A 22,793-nucleotide genomic window follows, 5' to 3' on the forward strand; every position below is an offset into this window, starting at 1 on the left:
TGGAGAAGTATCTTGAGGAGTCAATTATTTCAGAAGTTTTTCGTCCTGAACAGGAAAGTGCAGTCACTTTCCTTGTAGGTGTGTATTGTACACAAAAGCACATATAAAGGAAAAAGGTGATTTGTACTCTTTTCCACTGTTCTTTTAAAACAAGCACAGCCAGAAGCAACAAACTCCCTGTCACAGTTCCTTTCCATTTCCACACCACCATTCTCCTTAAAAAAATATCTTGCTGCTGGTGAAAATTATCAGACAAAATGTGTGATGACTGGTTTATTATAAAACCAGGAAAGAAGACTATAGATGATCTGAACATCTAAGCACAGCAAATGTGACCAGACTTAAAATATCCTTTAAAGGGACTTTTTGGAGCCTTGAATCCCTTATAATATGAAGAGAAAGTAGAACAGACAAGTGACAAGATTTAAACAGAATGGTAGTAGACATGAAGTAGACATGAAGTTCTTGGAAAAGCTGAAACTCCTAAGTTTTCTTGTTAAGGCAGGAACCAGGCAGTTTTATGACTACACTCATGTGGAGTGTGAACATCCAAACTTGCCTCAAGCCTTGCACACTTCACCGTAGGTAGAGTGTAATGGACAATATTCATGTAAATATTTTACCTTCACATGGTATTTTCCATGCTTATTTTCTAAGGCAAAATAGCCATATGTGTTAGACGACTCTTTCCCATGGAAGGGGATAATGGTTCATCATGACCACTGCAACACTGCTGACCTTCAGTGCTCAACTGAGTGAGTGTGCACCCTCCCTGCAAAGTAGAAAGGCTAAAAATCCAAAAGAAATTTCAAATAAAGGTGGCTGGTTTGGGTTGAGTGAATGGATACTATACAATTGAAAGCATTTTTCATATTTGGGGGAAGGAGCCCTGTAAGAGCACGTAAATAAAAACTTAATAAACTTCTTGCTTCAGAGTCTTTGAGGCATAATTACTGAGACATGAGGGAGAAAGTTCTCGTTGCTTGATTTTGCCATGTGTCTGGTACAGAAGTATACTTGGCAATATACAGAGATGGGATAAGTAAAAAATTATTTTCAGTTAGCTGTCCATTGTGTCACTCTGCTAAGATCACCACTGCAGAAAAAATGAATTAATGGTGTAAACTGTTGAGCTGTATTAAGTTTTATAAGGAGCAGAGTATTCATGCTAACAGCTGACCATTTCAGTTTATATTAATAACTACTAATTCTTGCATATTAGCTCTTACAAACCTACTCAGACATATATTCAAAATTCAAATGCAGGCAGTCAGGTGTTTTACACAAATTGTGGATTAATCACAAATGTCTTGATGTTTCATATTCCCATCTGTAGTTCAACAAAGAGGCCACAATTCAAATGTTCTGAAAAACATTTTTGTTGTATTCCCCAAAGTATGCTTCGCAACACCTTGGAAATTAGGGTCTATCTACACATGTATTCAGATGTTCAGCTCCAGTCTCTCCTTTGTTTTGATAAATTACATTTCTGTGTTGTGCCCATCTCTCCCTGTGAAGGCATCATTTGTTTTCTTCCCCTTGCTGGTGCTGGGCCTCAGTACAGGCATCCACAATGACACATGCTGGTGGAAACAAGGTGAGAACACTGGTGCAGACCTCTTCTGCTCTGTGTCAGTTATGTCATTATTGGCACTTGATCTAGTGGCACGCATTTGTTTAATGAAGCATGGTTGCTTTAACCTTCGAGACTGTCCCTCTACGAGAAGCATCAGCTCTCACCTAGAAATTGAGTCATGACTTGGTAATGTGCCAGTTATTATTGTAATAAAAACTGTCCCCCCCACAGCAAAGGCCACAGCAAAGAGTAATTTGATAATCTTCTACAGCTATTTGTATGTGTTACTCTTCACATGAAGAGTTAACCCATATTTACTAGAATATACTAAACATTGTTTTATTGCAAAGTGATAAAAAAATACAGTCTTGAGCTTCTAAATTTTTTCTTACATTTATCTGTCACATAACTTGATTCAATACAGAAATGAGGCCTCAAAGTCTAATAATTATATTCGTTATTTTCGTTTTATACTAAAATATCAGTAGGAACAAGCTTCCTGTCTTAATATTACCTTGAAAATACTGGCCTTAAAAAAGATGTGATTTGCATTAGTTAGCCTGAAAAATCACATATATAACTAGAAGTTGGGACCTCATTCTCTTGTCATTAAATAAGTACAGAGGAACAGCCCTATGGTTAACAGATACTATAAAGGTTGTTTTATGTCTGTGTTAACATCAGAGACTTACTGCAAACATCAAAATCAATAAGGGATTTAATTTAACTGAACAAAGATGTGTTTGAGGCAAATCATCGCTGTATTTCAGGAGTTCTTTTCCTGCTTTTTCTTTAAATTTTGCTAATCAGAAGGTGACTATTATTACTCTTATTGTAAATTTTATTCTTAGTGCTTGATTCCAAAACAGCTGCCTGTGTCCCTGAAAGAGGAATTCAGCTAAGCTTTATTTAATACTTCAGCTGTATACTCTGCCAAGTCACATATCTTCTAGCTTGACTATTAACATAAATCAAAAGATCTTATGAAAACAAAAGACTACCTAGGAATTGGTAGTGCTATAGACAATATGGGCTTGGAAGAAATGCAAATGTTCAGATATTTACCTACCTTTCTTTGTAAACAAGATATTATGAACAGAAAGATTACAAATTGTTAAAATGCAAATAAATAGTTGACTACTTCTTTACACACTTTTTTGAGTTGGATACATTTTCTAATGGGGTTTATAAACAAAGGCTTTGTGACACATTAATACCACTGCTTGTGGTTATGATAAAAGCTTGGTGTTACTAAAACATCAAAGGCAATGATTCAGTGTGAATTTCTCTGATTTGAGCATTGATGATAACCTTTGTCTAAAACACTAGACTGGGACACTTGTATTGTTAAACACTTGTGCTGCATTGACCTTTCTCAGGATTGTTTGCAGTTGGATATTTCAACACACCATACCTGCAATTGTATTGACTAGAGTATTTTGCCTGTCAGGATTAAGTTAATGTTGTTATCTTTGGCTGTAATGAGTTTTGAGCCTGCTGATGCCTGCCTGCAAATGCAACTGTAAATTACTTTACAGTAAGAAGTGATGATTTGCTAAGTCTCTTGATAGGTTCTTTAGTCAGATTTAGTGTAAAATATAAGGTGAAAAAGTTTTTGTGCTCTGACATTCTGCATTGCAGTTGATGTTTTCAGAACCTTAGTTCTTATATATATATATGAGAAATTTCACTTATGTCCTGGAAATTTGAATACTCCTACCTACCAAAGTAGGGGGGGAAAAGAGTAAAAAAGAAATAAATGGTCATGTGATTTCATTTTTTCCATCTTATTTTTAAAATTAATGGGAACTTCTAGGTTTCATGTAAAAATATTTATAACCTTGTAACTGGGCCCAGTTACACAGATTATTCTCAAGTGCTCATGATCCTCAAGTGCTTTCAGCAAGATCTACCAATGATCTCATGCTTCCTTATGTTTCCTCTTCCAAATCATATGGGTGAGACAAGAAAGCAGGCCAGGACAGAGAAGCTGTGTGCCCATTGTCTGTCTCATGGCTGATGTGCCAGGTGTGTTTCCTACCCAGTCACAAATGCAAAACTCCTGTATAAATTCCTATAATTTGCATCTCACTTAGTGTGATACTCCTTTTCTACTTTTGACAGGCACAGTATTACCTTGTTTATATTTGTTCAGGAAAAGTCAGTAAAAATTGCTTTCTTGGGCAGGAGCTAACTCAGAGTTCTGGTGCTGAAAAGAGTGGCCCTGTCACACCAAGCATCAAGCGCCTAGTTTCCAATCTGAGCAGTCACAGGAACTTAGCTGCATCTTACTTATTATCATTTTGATCTTCATGGGAGATGAGGCAAAATGGGTGCTGTAATACAGTGACCAGTGTCATCTCAGAGATCTGAAAGGACATTGTCCTTAGCAGGGTGACACATTGGGAAACCCTGGGAGAGGAAAAGGGAGCAATACTCTGTTATCTCCATCCAAAAAAATCCCCCTTGAAACTAATTTTGGCAAACATGAAAATATGTTTAAATTGAAAGGCAAATTTGACCTGAGAAATTTGGTTGAAAACCAAATAATGAATGTAGAGATGTGCGGAGAAATTCAAAAAACCCTTAGCTCAGAATGAAAAGCTGAAACATAGAAATTTTATAAAAGGAAAAGGCAAATTAAAGTGGTTCAAGACAGCTGAGAATTTTCATACCTTGTTTTATTGAGAATTAGAGCTTTGATATGCACAATTACATATTGCAGTTCATACCAATCTATTAACACCAAGTGAATGAAAACATTATTGTAAAGATATTTTGGGGTTTTGTTTGGTGAAAATATAGCTGCTACCTTTCACATAAAATTGACAGATCATAATTAGTCATTTTGTATTAAAAACAGTACACTGGGATTGTTTGGACTGGGTCTTAGCTGATGATAACCATTTGAATTTTGGGGATAGGATGGCAAAGTGGGTTTCCATCAGAGAAGCAGCGGTACCATTCAGAATTCTAACCAGAATTCAGCTTTCCCTCTGTTTCCAGTTCTATGGACCACAGCTCTGGGATTCAGCTCATCTGCATGTCAACACATAAGTTATGGATATCTTAGTATGTTAAGAGTTTTCTCTAACATAAAAAAAGATAGTTTTCTAGGCTTCCCTTATGAGGGGCAACATTTATGGAGGTTACCTTAGTGAGTGTAACTGAATGTAATTGGAGTCTAATGATAAATGCAAAAATCCAAGGGGAGTTTGAGTGAATGCTTGGTATGAGCAAATTGTGCACCAATCTAATTATTTTCTTCTTGTTGTTTTTTTTTTTTTTTTTTTTTTTTTTTTTTTTTTTTTTTTTCTGTAAATCATTGGTTTCAAAAGATAAAAGTTTAGGAGAATTCTAGGTTAGATAAACTCTCAGGGTGACACAGGGTCCAGGACAGATTTAAAGACTTAACTTACAGTTTAGCAAATCTGACTTCATATCCTGCCACAGCTAGGGAAGTATGAAGAATTAAAACCATTAGAGTGGTCATCTCTGGCTGATGTGGAAGTCATAAACACATACACAAATGCATCAAAAAAATAAAAAGGCAATTATGTAATGAGATATTTCATAACAAAAAAAGAAGAAAAATATTAAAAATGCATCAGTATTATATATGCTATAGTATTGGACAAAAAGCAGATATTGTATTTATTTCTAGCAATACTCATCCTCCCAAAGTTTGCACTCTATTTAAAAAAAAAATAGATAAAAAGAGAAGGAAGGAAAGAGCTGAATTTCTAAATTTAAACATAAATAAACTGTAAGGTAAGAGAAGGAAACTGTCTCTTACCTGAGTGAGGATCAGCTGTTTTAATACACTTTCCCTTGCCAATAAGCACCATGGATGAGGTGAGGTAATTCACATATTACCAGAAAGGTAGCAGCACAGCCTTGAGTTTCAGAGTCATCTGTTGAAGCCAAAATACTCATAACTAAGATTTTCAGGAAAGGCTCTTTGATTCTATCCTGTCACCTATAAATATTGAAGTACCTGATCTGGAATACCTGGAATAGAGCTTGCATGTAACAGAACTTGCAGTGCTATTGCCCTAATTCCATCTGCATACTTAAAGGAGGTTCCATCAGGTTTCAGACAAGAAAGGTGCTACAGTGGCTTTGCTGGGGGAAGAGAGCATGTGCTTAGAATTACATGTTATGACCTAAATTCTTCTTTCTTAAAACATTTTTTAAAACACCTTTCCCTGTCTATAATATATGATAAAATAATTATGCAGCATAAATTAATATTAAAAAAAAAACTTGCTAAAGGATTTTGAAGATAGATTTAGCACTGTTCAGTGCACATGCAGGGTGCTGTACGGCAATGAAAGAAAAAAAAATGAAGCAAATAGATACTTTGGACAGAATATACAAATCTACTTGTCATTATGAATTTTCACTCCAGCTGGCTGCACATCTTGCAACAAGAGCTGATTGTATCATAGTATTTTTAGAAACAATAAAACTACAGTTCTTCCTCCCTACCTGTAGAGCCAGCTCTTAGTCTCCATCTACTGCTGAACTTGTTTCACTGTTACTCACACCATTGTTAAAGTGCATGCTAAAAATTGTAGATTATTTCTGTTCACTGCACACTACATTGTTTTACCATGGATAATATTTTATTTATAAAGAAAATAAATTGTCAGAGTTAAAAAACACAGCGCATTTTGTTCTAGGCAACACATTGCTTTTATCACACAAATAATTTATTGGTTCTGCTCCCAGACGAGTTCTGTGCTGACCTTTCCAGGTATACTGAATATTGCTGCATAATTCGTCTTGTTGGGAAAATATATTTATTTTTGCCATTAATACATACTGTGATAACCTTTGTGTTGAGGAGCAAGTTTGCTGTTTTAATTCTGATACATATTTCTACAGATGGATATACAGAAAACAAAACTTCCTATCTTAAAGCCTTTTATTCTGAAGAAGAGAGACAGATTTTGAATCCAAACCTACCATATAAGCTTTGGTAATGGATTGAAGCAAAACTAGAACAGCCTCATATCCTGATTACAGGGGTGACACAGTCCCACTCTGGTTCAAAAACCAACCTCTGCAAGCCATCAGCCCGAAATGGCAGGCACATCTTCACAACAGCTCACTGCATTTTAGTAACACCTAATGAGAACTTGAATAACTTCAAACATGGTTTCACAGCATCCCTGTCTTATGCAACCAAAATCAGCCACCACATCAGCCTATTCCTACGTGACTATTTGCTTTCAGGTTCTATGGACGAAGGGTCTGAAGGCTGAAGAAATGCCAAAACCACATTTTTCAGTTTATAATGAACAGCACACTTGTCAAATTTAAGTCACAGTAAATATGCCCAAAGACTAAAACCAAGCTAGAGTAGTGAAATCAATCAGAGTAATGAAATATATGTTCAGCAAAATGCACACAAATTTTCATGCAGTAGTCAGGTTTTTATATTGTTAAATATATGGCTAATAACTTATTTTGAAATAACCAGTTCAAATTTTTCCTTACGAGTATCCTGAAATTTACATGAAGAAAGATTTTTCGTTATAATAGGTGCAGAAAACAAATATGCAAGTCTGTGGCTTACAGTTCTGGAAGAAATGAATCTCTGAAAATCAAGTTACAGAGATTTTCAGAGATTCATTTTGGGTTTTTTATTTCTGAACATCAAGCACCTAATATCTGGTGCTCAATTTTTGTAGTTTTCAAGTCCTTCTACAAGCTGTTCAGAATCTGGTCTCATGCTTGGTATTTCTCCACTCAGATAGTGTTGGTGGTGAACATATAATTTATTAGTTTGTTGGGATTTTTAAGGAGAGGGAGTAAAAATATTCTCAAAGCAGAAGAATGCTCAGGATTGGAAGGTGAGCAATGACTTGCAAACATTTTCTACTTCAACAGCTGCTCCAGGAGTTTAATATCACTTTGTGGGGTTTTTTTTATTTCAATACACCTTCTGTTTAGACAGCTGCCTGAATATATGTTTATAGCACAAGAAGAGAAAACCCTCCCAGTAACATGTAGCACTAGTTAAAAGGCAGACCATAAATTGGAATAAGCCTATCTCTACAATTCTCTTCTCTGCTGTAATTAATTTGGACACTTTCTGGCTTTTACTGCCTGAGATTTGAAATATAAACAATGTTCACACCATATATACGCATGTTCAGTTTAGTCAACTTACGATACAAATGGTAAAAAAAAGAATTAAATCAAATTTTTTCAAAATTATAATTTTTTTTAAATTAAGGAAAAAAAAAGAAGTATTCCTCCCCAAAAATCCCAACAAAATATGTGAAAATGTTATGAGAAAGATCTTAGTGCCAGGATTTCTCCTGCTCTCTCTCTGGCCCATTTATTTAATATTTATTATTTAACAGTAATATTTAATTATTTATGTGAAGTGGAATAGCATCAACAAGAGAGGCTGGGAGGAAAAAAAAAGAGCCAACCTGACTTTGTAGAGCAGTGGTTATTATACTTGCCCATGATGTGGAAGAGGGAAGATGGAGGAGTATATTTCAAAGCAGGGAAAGCAAAACTTGAGCCTGTTGTTTTCCTATCATATTTGTGTCAGGACATTAGGCTATTTCATGTAAAAAGCTCTTTTGTAATTTTTTCCTTTCTAAATTTTAATGGGATGGTAGTACAAGTCACTGCTGCAATTTCTTAAACTAAAAATGGCAAGGCAATGTTGAGAATGGAAATGATCTCCTTTAACCTGGAACATCAGTTTAGGTGTCTCAATAGGCAGCTGCAGGCACCTTGGCAAGGAGATACAGAGCACTTACTTTAAATACACACATTCTCTATCCAATCAGTGCACAATTTCAGCTGTTTCAAAGGATGTTAGGGAAGAGCAGTGGACTACAGGACGTGACTTGAGCTTATGTGCAAAAGACAGAGACATCTTTGAATATCTGCATGTTCCTAGAGCAGGTACCTCAGACCTGCAAGAACCAGATGGAATATTTCTGTTATTTCCAGTTTGTCAGTGCATGGACTTTTAGAAAGAAAGATGCTGAAGGGGAGACACCTGTTCTCTCCAGTTTCTTCCCTTGCCTATAGGGATACAGAATTCATACCACAAACTTTCTGGTAGAAGAGTCTGGCTTGGGGAATTGAGCAACAGAGAAAGAACAAGAAGGTCCCACTCCCAAATGGTGTCAAGTCACCCAGAAAAAGGAACTCTGCAATTTGAAATGTTTATGTTTAGCATACTGTTGCTTAGGTTAACCTTAGCAGCTCCAGTATATGGAACACACTCTCCTATTCTCTCCCCATCCCAATCTCCACCACAGATTCTTTTCTGAAGAAACAAAAATTTGACATTCACACCACCAGCATCAGTTGTCACCAAGAAATATATTCCCTTATGTACCTGTTGACATGGGTGACTGACTGCTATGGGGAAGAGAGGAGAGTAGCAGGAGATCAGGCGGATAGCTGCGTTTGTTCCATGCATTCCAGCTGCTGGTCTAGTTGCAGGGGATAAGGAAAGAAACCATATTAGGAGAAACCCAGTGCTGATACTGAGCTCAGTCCAGGTCCTTCTTTCCGCTGGAGTTGTGGAAGGGTTGGTAGAAGGAAGCCCAGCTTGCTGAAAAGCTACTAGGCTAAAGAAACTGTACAGTCCTTCTGCTTGGCTGCTGGAACAACCACCCCTGTTTCCATAAAGATGCAGTAGAGAGGAAAGGAGGTCTTGTAGGCTAGACTGGGCCTCTGGTGTGCTGTGTTAAGAGAGCAGGGACTGGAGCCCAAGCCCTACCCTCTAAGAGAGGCATAGCTACCAGCCAGGCTCTGCAAACTTCACCATCTCTAGAGATCAGGACATTCAGTACTCTAATGAAGTCCCATCAGCTTCCTACTGCTTCATGCTTGTGACATACCCTGATCTGAATTGATTCATGTTTGAAGTATGGATGTACATGAATGTCTTCAGTAAGATTGCTCAGCAATAAGTCCTCTGTTTCCACATGATACTCAGTTAAGAAGACTCATTATCTTTGAGTTGCATCCAGCGTTCCCCAAATTTGTTTGAAAATTAGATTGACATATTTTCTTTCTTTGGTTCCAGGATTGTTGTTCATGATTCATTCCATTTCCATTTCCCCTTCTGCTTCCTGTAAAATCTTATGTGCAATTATTTTTCTCTGAAGACTTTAAAAACAAACTTATAAACTTAAATATATTATCTTTTCTAATATTTTTGATAATTTTTCTTTTTTCATTCTTTGTGATTAATACAATTTTTTTTCCAAATCAAATTGCACTGTTATTTTCCAGCTTTTCTTAGTAACTTCATTTTAAATCTTCACTGTGAATCATTATAATTCTCAGAGAGCAGTTGCTCCTTCCCACCTTCTCAAACAGTTTTCCTGAGTCTTTGTCTTGTTTGAGGTTAGATGGCCTTGAACAGGGTATATCAAATCTGATGAGTTTAACATAGCATTGCATTTAACAAGTTCAGAGCTGCTGTTTTGAATCACCCCTAGAAGACAATGGCCTCTGTCCATTAACTGCAGGTCACTTAGGTCTCTACATTTCATGAATCTGAATTGTTACCTTAGTGAGGTGTCCAAAGTGAGCCAGAGCTTGTGCATCTTGCTGTACTTGACAAATGATTTGAAGTTGGCACACTCACCTGTAGGAACAGGCCCAGTCAAGAAGAGGATATATATTTGTTGGAATTTGACTGCAGAATGAGGACATGCTCTAATTACAACGTTCACACAGCTGCTGTGCTTCAAAACAATTCCAGGCCCCAGTCCTGGAAAAAGATTTGTTGTGAGGTACTCTTTGGCCTTGAAGAGCTTTATTGACTTCAACGGGCCTAGGAGTATGTATTGGTGCCAAGCACTGCAGCTGCAATAATTAATTAAGATTGAGCTGTCTAAGAGTGGGAATAGGTACAATATTTCTTTTGATCCAGGGCTACTTTGCTCCATGTGAAGATCTAAAACTTTATAGAGTGTGAATATCATGATATCCCGACCAGTATTTTAATGGTCAGCACACTGCACATGCAATGGTAAGTGTGCCTCAATACCATGAAAAGGTTAATCCATCACCTAATCAGCTTACAATTCCATTTCTCATTCCCATTTTAAGTATGTATAGAGTGATGGCTTGGACTTGAACACATCTAACTTATGCAAAGTACTTGATTATTTACATAGTATTTCTTTTTTAAAAGAGGGATTATTTTGGATATCTTGGACTGTAAGAAAGTTTTAGAACCTAAAATACTGCTAAAGAAAACTATCTCTGAACCTTTTTCTAGCCTCCTCTTCACTCACTGTTTTTCTTCATTTTTTAGAATATATTTATTCTAATTTTCCTGCAGCTGTCTTCTCATATGCCATTTATCTCAAGTACTTCCATAGTCACTTGTGAGCCTCCTTATTTACCATTGTCCTACTCTTGGAATAGCAGTGCTGGAAACACCAGTTATGTAATAAAATTTCACTCCCTCTTGTGGGAAAAATGAGATAGGAAGCAGCAACATGGAGAGATGACTCTGAGAGTCAGGTAGGCATAAAATATTACTTTTTTAATATTATAATTTACAAAATATTATTCTTGTTGTTAACAAAATTGAAAACACCACAGATTTGAAATTGGGTTTTTCTAGACTCCACCATGGGGGCTAGGAACATACTATTTCCAACTTAAAAGTTGGCACTCCAGAATATGTTAGTAACAAGAGTTAAATTCCATGGCCAAGGAATCACTCAGTCTTGCTGATACATCTGCCTTGTTAGTAATAAATCTACAGGAGTCATTAGCAAAATCTGCTCCCAGCTACATACCCTGTGGTTAAAGTTCCTTTACTTCTCATAGGCTTGTCCAGAACATGTCTGATCAGGACATGGGCAAGAAAATTTCAAGACAAACTCAGGATACTTTAAGCCATGTCTTTGTAAAACAATGCTGAAGCCATGTCAGCTGGAGTGGTAGAAGAGCATATCCTCTTGCTAGAGAGGGTAGCCTGCCAGGCTGCGTGCTAAACTGCTTTGTTCTTTAACCTCAATCTCTATATGCTTGGGGAAAGTAAAAATTGTGTTCCCATCAAGTTAGACAAGCATAGAGCTCTATCATTGTTCTTAACCCCAATGCTTGCAAACTGAAGTAAGAAGAAACAATAACAGATTGATATAGAAAAACATGCACGAAAGAGGAGTGATAGGGTGATAAAAACAATAGCAATTTCAGAATTATTTCAGCTTTTCAGAGCCCCAGCTATTTGACCACCTTTTTTTTTCTCTGTTCTTGGCTTTGTTTGATTATGAGGCACTCTACAAATGGTATTCAAACAGATTTTTCTGTGTAACATCTAAATCTTTTCGGCATTCAATCAGAATGAAAAATATTACTGAATAATAACTTTATTAAGATGAATTTTTCAGCTTACTGCATACGCTATTCCTATTACAGCATCTGGAAAGAAGAGATCTGCCAGGCATTTTAGAAAGTGTAAATTACAGTTGACAAGGATAATTGATAATCCTGGGCTGACTTTTCTCTGTGGTCAACTGGGAGTTTTGGAGCAACACAAGTTTTTATGGATCCTTCATCTAAATTGAAAATCCAAATGTAGAGTGCTGCACTAAGAACCGTATGTGGATTTGAGGAAGTTCCTGAAAAAAAAATTGAACCCAGAGTCAGTGAACAGGTTCTACTGTCCTATGGCTGCTTTATACTGATATGTCTTTTTAGACACAGTATTTTTCTTTTAAGTAAGGTACAATATTCACTGTGGCTGACAGTTATGGAATGATATTGCATATATAAAGCACAGCAATGTTTCACATCCCACTTCACCTAGCAGGTGGTTGGGCACTGGAAGGAGGCCCCCAGGGAAGTGGTCACAGGAGGAAATCCAGCAAGGTTCCAGAACTGTTAGGACAATGCTCTCCGGCACATGGTGTGGTTCTTGAGATATCCTGTGCAGGACCTGAATTTTGCTGATCTTTATGGGTCCCTTCAGGATATTCTATGGTTCTATGATTCTATGACTTTGCAGAGAAGAGGAAAGCAAAGATTGAAATAGCATTTGTGCATACTTGAAATCTTACCTCACTGAAAGTATTTTCCTGGAGTGCTCATGAATGCATGAAAATGTCATACATAGGAACTCAAGTGCTCTATCTATAGAAATGGTCTTGCAGACTGGTGCCTAGGGCTACCCTTGCATGTCTTAGTAGATGGTCATTGTATATATGACCTGAGGGCAGGATTCAGGTCTTTGGTCATAAATGAAAAAATAAGCTTGAAACCTGCAACCAGCTGCTCAACCTCTCCAAAATCATAGGAGTTAAGTGAGGCAACTGTTTTGTTTTGGCTGAGTTTTAAGGATTGATTTTCACAAGTACCTAACTTCCATCCACTGAGCGGGAAGCTTAAGTACTGTACTCTTACAGTCTTATCTCAGAAACACATATATGAATCCTCAGGTCTTTTATGCTCCATTTCCCTGCATTGCTCATAAATCTAAGCTTTCATCATGAGAAAAGTAATGAAATTTTAAATTTCTAATTGTGTCTTTTTTTTTTTTCTATTTTCTTCTATTTTGAAAAAGAATATTGGAAAATAATTTCCATTTTAACTAGTGGGCCAGGACACCAGCTGAAGAGTTCACAGGTCTCCTAAAAAGAATCAATTACATTTGCAAGTGGGGCAAAGAATGGGGATAATTGTTTGAGTCTTGGGTCTGTGCAACATTTTTGATACTCACTGAAAATCCTCTTAGCTGTCTTTAAGAAACGGTGCATTTTTAAGACTCTTTGCACCTTGTCTTAATGATTTGGGATAGAAATATTTTAGCACTTATTTTAAGTGCTTGCTTGGTCATACATGGAGCAGTGAAAACATTTCTTCAAGAAACAAGCCCATTGCATATAAAAAAAGTTGCAAAATTAAAAGGACATGTTCTGCTCCTCCCTCTCTTGGGAGAAATCTGCAGAGACTTTGATCTTAGCCATATTGCCCTATTACTTGACATAACATGAGTATTTTGCAATGCATTTCTAAGAATTTATAGAAGGGCATAAATAATGATTTTTAAGTACCATTGTCAGCTTTAATGTACATAAAATCATTTAAAAATCTAATCCAATTAGCTCATCCAGAGATTATTTCTCAGATATCCAGAACTGTTTCTCTGGATATTTAAATCAATCAAAAGGCATCCTCAGTGCCATCTTTCACTTCGTTTATTTTCATCCTATCCCAACCTTCATCTAGCATTTAGGAATTTGTGAAGTTATATTAAAGTTATCAATGGTAAGACATAAAATAGATGATAGATCTGCCACTTCAGATGTGTTTTTACATTGTTAAATATGGCAATGCAAACAAAATTAACCATCATGAAAAACCACTGAACACTTTATAGGTATGCTATATGAGCAAGACATTTCCCAGAAAAATTGCCTTCTTCAGCTGTGTGGGAAAATTATCTCCAGTTTGTTTGGAAGAAGCTTTAGGTGTTAAGAAGATTGTACTTCCAGAACCATATAAAAACCATGTCCTCACAGACTATAAACACCTTGTAGACATCACAGGTTACCTAGAGCAGGATTGTCAGAAGAGCTCATCACTGGCATAATTTTCCTCTCAGCAACTTCAGAGGCAGCAGGACAAATAGGAAAAAAGCAACCAATATTTCAGTGGTGTCTGGCAATCCAGAGGCACCAAGGCACTTGGATTACAGTAAAAGAAAATTTTTCACCAAGGAGATTTCAGTGCATTGGAGCCACCTCTAACTTCCAAAAGGTGCTAGAGCATAGACTGGCATTACATGGCAGGAGAGCAATCCAGTATGACTGCAGTACACAGACAGAAACCACCACAGTGTTAGGTTTAGGCATATGGAGGGGAATAGTCAGCACACCCCATCAATATTTTCCTGGACACCATTTCATGACCCTCTAGACCATGTCTGATGCATTTGAGATGCAAAAAAATATTAATTGACTTCTTCACACCTCTGTTACACAAAACACAATCTCCATGACTTTTACTGAATATACCAAATTGCACGTTAGAACTCTTCTGGGCCCCTTCTATGCCAGCATTTGGAATATCAGAAATATAGCCACCTTGAAAACTGTTGAATAAACAATTTTCTCCTCATTTAAATTACTGACTAAACAACTCTGCTTTTCCAACAGAATAGAGCTCTGATTTGAATAATTTCAAATTCCATGTTTTGATAAAAGTACTGAAGCTCTTGGAATACTCTATTTCAAACTTTTGAAAATCAAAAATCTCCTTTGGCATTCTGGAGGACCTGCAAAAATGGTGTTGTCCTCTTTAGTTATTTCCAAGACCCAGCTTTGTCTTCTGTGATAGCTTGAAGAGGATTTGCTATCTAGCTGGAAGATCTTTGTGGCAGGCTAGTAGTAGAAAATGTCCAGGTTTATTAGGTTTATTAATGCTTGGTAATTATCCCTTTTATCAGCCCACCATTACCTAAAAAGTTACAACAGAAGCATGTTAGAAATCTATTGCAGAATGATTTCCATTATTAATTTCTTAATAATTATTTTCTATTTCTTAATAATTAATTTCCATTATTAATTTCTTCACCTCAGGGGAAGAAATACTTGAATAAATGCTAATAATGGCAATGCCATCATTGTGACATCCTAAGTAAAGACCCACCCCAAAACCCACCACACTTTTCTAGTGGAGTTTGACATCAACAAAAAGGGTCAAATTTTTGTCCTGTAGAGTGAAAAGGATTTTTGTTTGTTTGTTTGTTTGTTTGTTTGTTTGATTTCTTTTTCACTCATTTCAAAGACAGGCTAGAGCTGCACGAGTCCAGCCAGATGGTCAGAAAGCCTCATGAAAACAACATACCAAGTATGTACCTCCCCTCTTCAGCTGTAGCACTGCTCCTGCATTGTCAGAGATGGTAATCCAAATTGGTGTGAGCACCAATTAATTGGGTTCTGGGCTGTGGTGCTTGGCTCATTTCTTTCCTCTATCATGTCATAAATAGTGCCTGTTCTCTCAGAAAGGAGAACCTGTGTGGGACATGAGCAGCGACTTCAAACTTTTGTAGAAAGTAAATACAGGAACTGACTAAAGGATTGTAAAAAATATATGCACTTGTTAAGTTTAATTTGAGAATAGTTGCCATATCAGGCATAGAAATCTCTTCCTACACTCTGCTTTTTGAACAAATGAAAATTACAATACTGAATTTTTTCAATGAAGAGTAAAAGGAGCAGTCTCCCTGCATAAAATGCATTTAAATACCAATTGTCTGCCACTTCTCAGCAACCTAACATTGTTAAGTTGCCTTTTAATCACTCTGTTTGATATTTGGTATGTAGCAGTAAAATGTTTATACTGTGAATTGTACAGTAAACCTTCAGTTTAGGAGCAAATTAATAGTCTGGAACCGTGAGAATCTGACTGTATCTGAATATTGATGATCTCACTTTCTGAGTCTCTCTGGGATTGGGGATGTGAGGTGTTGATCATTGCTTCTCACTGATAAGCAAAATATTTCCAGAGCGTGAAGAATTCTGTGGTGTGTGAGAAGGATAAACCATAATCTGCATCAACACACTAACTTCTCCTCTGCCATTTGCATTGAAAATCAGGTAGAAGTTATGCTAAGCTCTCTATTATAGCCTCATGTATGTGAAAGGTCTTCCCCTTCATTTGAATAAGGCCTCTTATGCATGTGAAAAAAAGCACATTTAAAAGGAAGGTTCCTTTAATTAGGGTGGCATTTAGAATTCTTAAATGTTCACTGTTTGTGATGCTAAATTGTGGAGTATTTTCAAATATGTTGTAGGAGTCATTTTCATTAGCCACTTTTATTTTTATTTATTTTTAAAAGGAAATGACATGGTCTACAATATGGAGTGAAAGAGTAGATTAATATGACTAGCTAGATTAAGGAAAATTTAAATCAGAGTGTTTGATGAAATGTAGGAAAATGTTTAAATATAGGATTAGACTTACAATATAGAAAGCAGTCAAGGAGATCAAAAGAACTCTGTTCAGAAAGTCCTATTAAAAAGAGAGAAAAAAAATCTATTGAGTGAATTCTTATAACTAAATGATTAAAGTGTTTTTAATATATTACATTCAATCTGACTTAAAAATAAAAATAAACAGTAAAGAATGTGCACAAAGTAGAGATTGTATTAATTTTTGTGCAAAGACCAAGTGACTGGGCCTATGTGAAGCTGTCATAAAACACATATATGAGACTATGGAATTTAACTTAAAAGGAGTTCCCTGGAGAATAATTTTAAATCTTCCATGCAGCTTTATGGAGACAGAAGTTAACTGATTGGCATCTGTATGAATATGGATTTCTTTAAATCCATATTTGATTTTCTACACCTTAAAAAATCAAATGTAACTTATTAAATACATCTTAAGCAAACCTTTGGAAGAACATGCTTAATCCTCTAGGGAGTCAATAGAAATGCTTCTAACTTTGGTATTGTACAACTACCCAAGATCATAGGAGACACGTCCATAGCTGTCAATGTCTTCTGTATCTCATCAATCTAGGTTTGTTTTGTCTTGTTTTGTTTTTAATTAATGTTAGATTGAGTTCTTGAGTCATTGTTAACACTCAGTGTTGACAGGATCCTGCATGCTTCTTTTATTCTCCAGTGGAACTATTTACAAGAAATGCATAGGGAACAATGTGGATTGAAATTTACTTTTCATGTTATACAAAAGTTTTTCCTATTTTGATAATCTGAGACTTTAGCAGGGTTTCGTTATATAGAATATGCAAATAGTGGACACATAAAAATTGTACAGCTGCATGTGCAGTGTACATCACCTGCAAAATTCATTTTCCACCCTACTGATGCATTTTTGTTTTAATGCTTTAAAAAACAAAAATAAAAAAGAATATTTAATGCAGTGTGCAACCCCTCAATGCTCACACGAACCACAGAATTCCTTTTGGCTTGACTCCCTAGTCCTTCATTTTCTCAAATAAAAATCTCTACAGAAGTTATGAGCTTCAATCAACATGCAGAAAAATTTGTACTTCAAAGTTCTGTTTTAATTTGGCATGATTATATCACTACTCAATGTAGATGTCTTTTCCTAGTTTACTTTACATCCAGGTGTATTTGGTACAAATACAAAAACAAAAGAGGTCATTTCATTTAGGGTCCCCTTTCCCATCAGCCCTTCCCAATGACATTTACAGCCATGCTTTCCAGATATCATCTACAGCACAAGTGCTGTTGGTGTGTAGAATGGACTCTTCTCCAGTTTCATATTAGAAGTAGCTCTGCTATGAGGTCAAACAGATAATAAATTATTAATTAGTAAGAAGTAGAGGAGATACATTCATTCCTTAATTCAATAAACTATAAAATACAAGAGGAAGTACTTTCCCACATACATACATATTTTAAAATATTCTTGATGTAAATGGGTAGTTTCAGTTTTCTATTTTTATCAAATTATTTTCAAGCATGATTAATTACTTGTTTCTTCTTGTTATAGCATCACAAAGGCATGTTCAGTTGATTAGCTTATTGATGCACAGTGACAGTGTTTGAGGGCTGCATTCAGAGTCTGGGATGTCCTGCAATCAGACACATGAACCCTTGTGTCAGTAAAATTTGCAGTTCCTACAGCAGCTTTAGTTCCACAGATTGGAGTGAATTGTGAGAATACTTTGATATAGAGATTCCAGCACAGTACTATACCACACTGTACTACATTCCTTGACACTGTGCCTGCTGGTGAGGCCACACCTTGAGTTCTGTGTTCAGTTTTGGGCCTCTCAATTTAGGAAGGGTGAGTGAGTGAGTCTAGATGAGGGTAATGAAGCTGGTGAAGTCTAATGAGTAGCAGCTGAAGGAGCCGAGGTTGTGTAGAGGAGGTTCAAGGGGGGCACCTTATCATTCTCTACAAGGACCTGAAAGGAGGGTGTAGCCAGGTGAGGATTGGTCTCTTCTCCCAGGTAACATGACTGGATGAGAGGAAAAAGTCTTAAGCTGTGCCATGGGAGGTTTAGGATGGACATCAGAAAGAATTTCTTCAAAGGAAGAGTGATTAGAAATGGGTGGACTACTCAGGGAGGTGGTGGAGTCACCATCCTGGAGGTGTTTGAGGGAAGACTGGGCATGGCAATTATTGCCATGGTTTAGTTAATATGGTGATCTCTGGTCATTGGTTAGACTCAGTGATCTCAGAGGTCTTTCCCAACCTAATTGTTTCATTGATTCAGTGATTTGGTAATTTTTGCGCCCTTTGGTACCACTGTGAGCACAGCTTGATATTGCATCTACAATCCATCAGCTGGCAGTTGCTTCTCTGCAGCAGAATGGGAAATGTACTGCCTGCAAAGTAAACAGAAACAGCAGTGTAAGAGGTGAAAGGAGGGGAAAAAATTTTGGAGGCCAAGAATATTCAGGAGCTCATGAGTAGAACAAATTAAGGTGAGAAAAATCTGAAAATAGCTTCTCAAAAACATAGTTTGAAATAATGGAAGATACCACACATCAAAATAGGGAGCAAAAAATGCCAGCAGTGAAGACTGTGCACCTGGCAAGCCTGAAAGAACAGGTGACCACACAAATCTTTGAAGAAGCCACTGGGTTCACAGTTTGCAGTAAGTAAACATGATCCATCCACTTCTGCTTTACCAGCTGTCTCTTTCTGGTGGAAGCCCAAGGGCTGGCTTGCTCCATAGTTCTCTTTCTGGTGATTCACTACCGACTTCATCAGTTTCTATTGCACATTAACAGAACTTTTTCTTTATGATTTCCATCCTGGCAGTTGGGAAGACTCATGATTCAGGTTTTTATTAATTCCTTCCTGCAGTAAGACGAAGTGTGAAAATGAGAATTGATACTGAATATCTTTGGCATTTAACTACAGTGAGACACATCTGAGCTGAATGTGACATACTATCACTCTATTAACTTCAAACTGTCTTGTCTGTAAGCTCCTAAATTTGCATATTGACAAACATTCTTGAAAAACATGTTTAATCAATCCTGCACAGGAGAGAAGTCTTGTTATTGTGATGTGCAGTAAGTACTTTAATGAAAGCAGAGATATTAATTTGTAGAACTAGAAACTGGAAAGAAGCTGCTGGGTGTCCAGGCCTAGGACAGAATATTTTCATACTGACATTAATGTTTTAACATAAAAGAGAAAATGAAATTATAAAAAAAGCCATTTGGAATGTAATCTAAAAAGAATCAGATGGTCTCAGAGATAGAAAAATCAGAAATGGGATAGCAATTTAAATTTGAACTATTGATTTTTTTCTGTACAAATATAATCTTTGATGTATCAGACAAGCTATTGCTGGATACAATATATTATACCAATTCTCCATTTTCAAGATGAATTACACCAATAAAATACAGCAGACTGCTACAGTAATTGGGAGAATGGAAAGCACAACTGATGAAGAGTTAAAGAAATGGGGCTTCTTGCCTTGACAAAATAAGGGGTAAGAGGATATAAAATGGACTGCTGCTATCTATAGGTGCAGCAGAAGAATGGAAGAGCAGAAGACAGACTACCAAAAAGACAAAGAGTGATTAATTACATAAGTTTAAAATTGTGGTCAAAGAACTGCAGGGCCATGAACAAGATTAGGAAATAGTAGGAAGTATTTTAATTACCATAGAGTAACCAGTGCAGCAGAAATGAGCTGGATGCCCTAAAAATCATTTCCTCTCTCCTTCCTTTACTAAAAAGAATAACATTTCAGTGAAAACCAGGATTTAGTGTAGCTACTTTCCTAGATTAATTGACACATTCTAGCCTTTATCACAAAACTCTGGGATTCTGTGGGTTTATGTACATAAACTCAATGGCAGAGGCCACATGACTTTCATGTGCATCTCACAGTCTTCAAGGATCTCTTTGATGACTTTCATTTCACAGTGTGTTAATATTGCTGACATGGCAAATTACTCCGGACTAGAAAGGATGCGTTGAATTCACACCTGTAGCATATGACAAAAGAAGTTTTCCATGTAAATGTACCCTGAAATGATGAGGAATCTAACTGTAGGCTGTGCACGTGAAGGTAACTACCTCCTGGGAAAGAACTCCTATCAAAGCAAAAGGATTCCAGTGAGGAAATTGCTGGTATTCCTGGCATGTTAAGATCTTGCGATAAACTTTGCCTTTCCTTTACAGATAAGTATTAGGTATGAAAGTTCAGTCCTGCTGTTCAACAAGTAAAGCTTAAAAATTTATAGTCTGGTTCACTTTTCTATCAGAGCAGTATGAAACAGGGGTCACAAAATGGTATAGCCCTTTTAATTCAAACAGTAGATATGGTATGCAGCTAATGAGCTTTCAGAATTGGATAAAAACTTACACTGAATCTTAAATCTACGAAGATGATTCATAGAAGTTGGTCAAAATCTTTTACATTGTCCCATTGTAAAAGTCTAAGGGGTATTCTACAAAGTTAGTTGACAGATGTAAAATGAATGAAAAATTGAATTTAGCACAGCTCACAGCAATTTCAGGATCCTTATTTTGAATGATACCTCTGAGGTGTAATAATAAGATATGGAAAATTTCTTCCCTATCTGCCACACTTAGCCCAGCAGGGTGGAGCATGCAGGTAAGAAAGAGATTCTTCAAAGGAAACATTGGCTCTCAGGAGGTGTATATGTTAGCTGAGTTCATGTACAAAATTTTAACTCTACCTGCCTATAAAGTAAACAAAAACATATTAATTTTAAACAAAACTACATTTATCCATATCCCCCCAAGTGTAAATATGTGTGAAAACATGTCTAAAAATAGAGTTCAAAGACAAATGCCTTTCCTATGGGGATCACTGAGAGAGAATTTCTTTTCATCTCAGTAAAACCTCAATTCAAAAGGAAGGCTGAAGCCTTTGGGGAAATACCTGAAAACAGTGTTAAGATATTTCAAAAACTGTTTTCCACAGTTTTGAGACAAGCTCACCTTAGCTTAAATTTCTGAGGCATGACAGACCTTGTTAAGTAATTTAAAAAACAAAAGCAAAAGTAGCAATACAAACCCAGTAAAACTCTCAGATGTCTGTTTCCTTTCTATGTCTAAAAACAAATATATTCCTTCAGCATTGTTTCACTAAAAAATAAAAAAGTTCTAATAGGGAATAAACCCCACTGTTGAAGGTACTGCCTGAAGCTGCTATGAATACCTTTCCCATACTTTCTGCACTCTTGGAAAAGTTCCTCCATGAAGTTAAATTTCCTCCTCTGCCTCTAGACAAAAAACTGCAAGTAATGAAATGAACATAGTCATTGTACCCTGAAATCACAAACATCCTCACTGCTGGGAGCACTTTAAATCACATGCTTGACTGGTACTAGACCTAAACTTTAATGAGCCAGACCCATACTCAGCCTAGTACCAGGCATGTGTCTGGTATACAGACCATTTATTCAATATTCTAGGAAATACATTGATTGAGGCAGACTTGCCATTGTTAAGTATGAGCTATGGCAAATGTTGCCTATGGACCCACCCTTCAACAACTCCAAAAAACATAATTTCATGAGAGAAATTTTTGTCATAACTAAGTTCCTTCCCTTCTATGTATATTTTCTGGACACTCCCAAATGATTTTGCCTTGTACACCATTACAAGGTCCTTAGCATTTTGCTGAAACCAAAGATCAGTTTCTTTAACCCATTATATCACTCATTTGTAACGCAAATTGGATGTTTTATATTTCTACAGTAGATGTGATCTGTCATCACTGTCTGAATTTGTTATACAAGGCACTGAGTAAACTGGGAAAAAGGTGCAATCCCTCTTTCAAACTGCTTCCAGGCTAAGTAACTCTAAAAACCAATAAGAGTTTTTTGACTTATGCAAGATCTGTCTCATTATTTTCTAGCTTATTTCTGTTTATTTGTTCATCTCTAACAATACTTTATCATCCTCTCTCACATACTAGTTTTCTGACAAACAGATTAATAAATACTTAGGTTAATATGCCAGAAGAATTTATAATGTGTAGCACTGGGCTCCATGTGAGATATATCAGACTTGAGAATTATTGTAATGTAATTAAGATTGAAAACCTAGCTCCCTCTGGCTTGATATTCTCCAGAAGAAGGAGATGAAAGGCTTGTCTGTATGTGTGTGGGTTTGTGGAAGAAAGTCGAGTTTCCAGGTACTTACTTCTCTTGCAAAGTAAAGGTAATCCATACAGAAAAGCCTGGATGCCTTTTTTCTC

The sequence above is a fragment of the Ammospiza caudacuta genome, chromosome 1 (assembly GCF_027887145.1).
Source record: "Ammospiza caudacuta isolate bAmmCau1 chromosome 1, bAmmCau1.pri, whole genome shotgun sequence".
NCBI classification, from domain to species: domain Eukaryota; kingdom Metazoa; phylum Chordata; class Aves; order Passeriformes; family Passerellidae; genus Ammospiza; species Ammospiza caudacuta.